The sequence below is a fragment of the Salmo salar genome, chromosome 15, assembly GCF_965601325.2.
Source record: "Salmo salar chromosome 15, fSalSal1, whole genome shotgun sequence".
NCBI lineage: Eukaryota > Metazoa > Chordata > Actinopteri > Salmoniformes > Salmonidae > Salmo > Salmo salar.
This window is the reverse complement of record NC_138305.1, coordinates 26,550,868-26,556,750: the sequence shown is the minus strand read 5'-3', so window position 1 is coordinate 26,556,750 and position 5,883 is coordinate 26,550,868.

The following is a 5,883-nucleotide window of genomic DNA, read 5'->3' as shown; positions in this document are numbered from 1 at the left end:
TGTATATATCCTCTCTACTGTATATAGCTTCACTACTGTATATAGCCTCTACTGTTATAGCCTCTCTACTGTATATAGCCTCTCTACTGTATATAGCCTCTACTGTATATAGTCTCACTACTGTATATAGCCTCACTACTTTATATAGCCTCGCTACTGTATATAGCCGCTTTACTGTATATAGCCTCGCTACTGTATATAGCCTCGCTACTGTATATAGCCTCGCTACTGTTATAGCCTCGCTACTGTATATAGCCTCTCTACTGTATATAGCCTCTACTGTATATAGGCTCTACTGTATATAGCCTCTACTGTATATAGCCTCTCTACTGTATATAGCCTCACTACTGTATATAGCCTCACTACTGTATATAGCCTCGCTACTGTATATAGCCGCTTTACTGTATATAGCCTCGCTACTGTTATAGCCTCGCTACTGTATATAGCCTCGCTACTGTATATAGCTTCGCTACTGTATGTAGCCTCACTACTGTTATTTTCACTGTCTTTTTACTGTTTTATTTCTTTACTTACCTATTGTCACATAATTTAATCTAGCCTTTGTAACTGAATCTAGCCTTTGTAATTGAATCTAGCCTTTGTAATTGAATATAGCCTTTGTAATTGAATCTAGACTTTGTAATTGAATCTAGACTTTGTAATTGAATCTAGACTTTGTAATTGAATCTAGACTTTGTAATTGAATCTAGCCTTTGTAATTGAATCTAGCCTTTGTAATTGAATATAGCCTTTGTAATTGAATATAGCCTTTGTAATTTAATCTAGCCTTTGTAATTGAATATAGCCTTTGTGTAACGATGTACGCTGAGAGGCGGGAAGTAAATTCAGGGAGTGAATACATTTAATAAATAAATGAACAAAACAAGAGACACAAACAGCGCACCGACATAAAACAGCAATAATGACGGCTGGGGAAGAAACCAAAGGGAGTGACATATAAAGGACAGGTAATCAAGGAGGTGATGGAGTCCAGGTGAGTGTCATTATGCGCTTAACGCTGGTGACAGGTGTGCTCCCTAACGAGCAGCCTGGTGACTTAGAGGCCCGAGAGGGAGCACACGTGACACTTTGTAATTGATTATGGCCTTTGTAATTTAATTTTGTAATTGAATCTAGCCTTTGTAATTGAATATATCCTTTGTAATTGAATCTAGCCTTTGTAATTGAATCTAGCCTTTGTAATTGAATCTAGCCTTTGTAATTGAATCTAGCCTTTGTAATTGAATCTAGCCTTTGTAAATTAATCTAGTCTTTGTAATTTAATCTATTTTTTGTCATTTAATCTAGTCTTTGTAATTTAATCTAGTCTTTGTAATTTAATCTAGTCTTTGTAAATTAATCTAGCCTTTGTAATTTAATCTTGTAAATTAATCTAGGCCAAGATCAAATTGATATCATGGATGGCTACCTACTTACCATCTATTTATAACTGAATATATAGACAGTTGGGACGAAGCTACACAAATGCACGTATCTGTCATGGTTATCGTAGGGTAGAGCGGACCAAGATGCAGCGGGGAAATGTGCACTCATCTTCTTTTATTTAAATGGACAAGAAGGTGAACCAAAACAACACGTACACAAAAAAAACACAATGACTAATAACAGGCCGGTAAGGCACAAAGCTATATACAGCACAATCTCCCACAAATACTAAAACAAACACATACCTATTTATAGGACCCTCAATCAGAGGCAACGAGAAAACACCTGCCTCCAATTGAGGGTTCAACCCCCAATTAACTAAACATAGAAATACAAATAACTAGACTGAACATAGAAATACATAAACATAGAACAGTGCCCAAAACCCGGAATACTAAATCAAACACCCTACTAAAACACACAACCACCCCGAACCACATAAAACAAATACCCCCTGCCACGTCCTGACCAAACTACAATAACAAATAACCCCTTCTACTGGTCAGGACGTGACAGTATCATAACAGTGTCCCAAATAGCACCCTATTCGCTGTACTACTAAAGTTGTGCACTAAACAGAATAGGACGTGATACACGTGGGCCTACTTTATTTTGAGCTGTGACATCACAGCAGGCTGTCTGATACTGACTGTAGACAAGCAGCAGGCTATAGAGAAAGAGGATATGTAGTCAGCTGTACAACTGAATACATTCAACTGAAATGTGTCTTCCACATTTAACCCAACCAGAGAATCAGAGAGGTGCGGGGGGCTGCCTTAATCAACATCCACATCTTTTAGACCAGAGTGTCTCCTACTGGCCCTCCAACACCATCTGGTCTCCCATCCAGGGACTGACCAGGACCAACCCTGCTTAGCTTCAGAAGCAAGCCAGCAGTGGTATGTAGGGTGGTATGCTGCTGGCTAACTGCCTTGCTCAGGGGCAGAACGACAGATTTTTTACCTTGTCAGCTCAGGGATTCGATCCAGCAACCTTTCGGTTACTGGCCCAATGCTCTAACCACTAGGCTACCGCAGCAGACTGTAGAGAGGTAGCAGGCTGTAGAGAAGCAGGAGAGAGGCAGCAGGCTGTAGAGAAGCAGCGGAGAGACAGCAGGCTGTAGAAAAGCAGCAGACTGTAGAGAAGCAGCAGAGAGGCAGCAGACTGTAGAGAAGCAGCAGAGAGGCAGCATGCTGTAGAGCAGCAGCAGAGAAGCAGGAGACTGTATAGAAGCAGCAGGCTGTAGAGAAGCAGCAGAGAGGCAGCAGGCTGTAGAGAGGCAGCAGGCTATAGACAAGCAGCAGAGAGGCAGCAGGCTGTAGAGGCAGCAGGCTGTAGAGAAGCAGCGGAGAGGCAGCAGGCTGTAGAGAAGCAGCGGAGAGACAGCAGGCTGTAGAGAAGCAGCAGAGAGGCAGCAGACTGTAGAGAAGCAGCAGAGAGGCAGCATGCTGTAGAGAGGCAGCAGGCTGTAGACAAGCAGCAGAGAGGCAGCAGGCTGTAGAGGCAGCAGGCTGTAGAGAAGCAGCAGAGAGGCAGCAGGCTGTAGAGAAGCAGCAGAGAGGCAGCAGGCTGTAGAGAGGCAGCAGGCTGTAGAGAAGCAGCAGAGAGGCAGCAGGCTGTAGAGAAGCAGCAGACTATAGAGAAGCAGCAGGCTGTAGAGTAGCAGGAGACTGTAGAGAAGCAGCAGACTGTAGAGAAGCAGCAGGGGGCAGCAGGCTGTAGAGTAGCAGGAGACTGTATAGAAGCAGCAGGCTGTAGAGAAGCAGCAGACTGTAGAGAAGCAGCAGGGGGCAGCTGGCTGTAGAGTAGCAGCAGAGAGGCTGTTTTTGAATTTTTTTTATTTCACCTTTATTTAACCAGGTAAGATAGTTGAGAACAAGTTTTCATTTACAACTGCGATCTGGCCAAGATAAAGCAAAGCAGTGCGACACAAACAACAACACAAAGTTACACATGGAATAAACAAGCATACAGTCAATAACACAAGAGAAAAAAAGAAAGTCTATATACAGTGTGTGCAAATGGCGTGAGGAGGTAGGCAATAAATAGGCCATAGTAGTGAAATAATTACAATTTAGCAGATTAACACTGGAGTGATAAATGAGCAGATGATGATGTGCAAGTAGAGATACTGGTGTGCAAAAGAACAGAAAAGTAAATATTAGCAATATGGGGATGAGGTAGGTAGGTAGATTGGATGGGCTATTTACAGATGGACTATGTACAGCTGCAGCGATCGGTTTGCTGCTCAGATAGCTGATGTTTAAAGTTAGTGAGGGAAATATAAGTCTCCAGCTTCAGCGATTTTTGCAATTTGTTTCAGTCACTGGCAGCAGAGAACTGTAAGGAAAGGCAGCCAAAGGAGGTGTTGGCTTTGGGGGTGTCCAGTGAAATATACCTGCTGGAGCACGTGCTACGGGTGGGTGTTGTTATCGTGACCAGTGAGCTGAGATAAGGGTGAGCTTTACCTAGCATAGACTTGTAGATGACCTGGAGCCAGTGGGTCTGGCGACGAATATGTAGCGAGGGCCAGCCGACTAGAGCATACAGGTCGCAGTGGTGGGTGGTATAAGGTGCTTTGGTAACAAAACGGATAGCACTGTGATAGACTGCATCCAGTTTTCTGAGTAGAGTATTGGAAGCTATTTTGTAGATGACATCGCCGAAGTCGAGAATCAGTAGGATAGTCAGTTTTACTAGGGTAAGTTTGGCAGCGTGAGTGAAGGAGGCTTTGATTTTAGATTGGAGATGTTTAATATGAGTCTGGAAGGAGAGTTTACAGTCTAGCCAGACACATAGGTATTTGTAGTTGTCCACATATTCTATGTCAGAACCATCCAGAGTAGTGATGCTGGATGGGCGGGCTGGTGCGGGCAGCGAACGGTTGAAAAACATGCATTTGGTTTTACTAGCGTTTAAGAGTAGTTGGAGGCCACGGAAGGAGTGTTGTATGGTATTGAAGCTTGTTTGGAGGTTAGTTAACACAGTGTCCAAAGAAGGGCCAGATGTATACAGAATGGTGTCATCTGCATAGAGGTGGATGAGGGAATCACCCGCAGCAAGAGCGACATCGTTCATATATACAGAGAAAAGAGTCGGCCCAAGAATTGAACCCTGTGGTATCCCCATAGAGACTGCCAGAGGTCCGGACAACCGGCCCTCCGATTTGACACACTGAACTCTGTCTGAGAAGTAGTTGGTGAACCAAGCGAGGCAGTCATTTGAGAAACCAAGGCTGTTGAGTCTGCCGATAAAAATACGATGATTGACAGAGTCGAAAGCCTTGGCCAGGTCGATGAAGACGGCTGCACAATACTGTCTTTTATCGATGGCGGTTATGATATCGTTTAGTACCTTGAGCATGGCTGAGGTGCACCCGTGACCAGCTCGGAAACCGGAATGCACAGCGGAGAAGGTACGGTGGGATTCGAAATGGTCAGTGATCTGTTTATTGACTTGGCTTTCGAAGACTTTAGAGAGGCAGGGCAGGATGGATATACAGCCTGCTGTAGAGAAGCAGCAGAGAGGCAGCAGGATGTAGAGAAGCAGCAGAGAGGCAGCAGGCTGTAGAGAAGCAGCAGAGAGGCAGCAGGTTGTAGAGAAGCAGGAGACTAGAGAAGCAGGAGCCTGTCGAGAAGCAGCAAGCTGTAGAGAAGCAGCAGGTTGTAGAGAAGCAGGAGACTGTATAGAAGCAGGAAACTGTAGAGAAGCAGCAGGCTGTAGAGAAGCAGCAGGCTGTAGAGAAGCAGCAGAGAGGCAGCAGGTTGTAGAGAAGCAGGAGACTGTAAAGAAGCAGCAGACTCTACAGCAGCAGGCTGTAGAGAAGCAGCACAGAGGCAGGAGGTTGTAGAGAAGCAGGAGACTGTAAAGAAGCAGCACACTGTAAAGAAGCAGCAGACTGTAGAGAAGCAGCAGGCTGTAGAGAAGCAGCAGGCTGTAGAGAAGCAGCAGAGAGGAAGTAGGTTGTAGAGAAGCAGCAGACTACAGCCTGTAGAGAAAGAGTAGTCTGAAGAACTGCTCTGTGCCATTTTAATGTTTTCAGTGTCAGTTGAGTGTGACTGAGAAGGATTTTCTGCCTCACACCTCTCCTCCATATCTCAGCCTGAGCACTCCTTAAAATCAAATGTATTTATATAGCCCTTCTAACATCAGCTGATATCTCAAAGTGCTGTACAGAAATCCAGCCTAAAACTCCAAACAGCAAGCAATGCAGGTGTAGAAGCACAGTGGCTTGGGGGGAAAAAATGGTCTCTCCTTTCTCTCTCGCTCTCTCCTGTCATTTCCTCCGAAGTCTATCTGTTCTGTTTGCTTTCATAAAAGCCTCTGAGGCGGTTAATCAGGTCTGTCTCTTCATTGAAGTGTTTTTTTAAATTTTTATCAGAGCTCTATTTCTGCTTCTTAGGAGAATATTGTTTGGAAATATACCTGTAGGTTTTA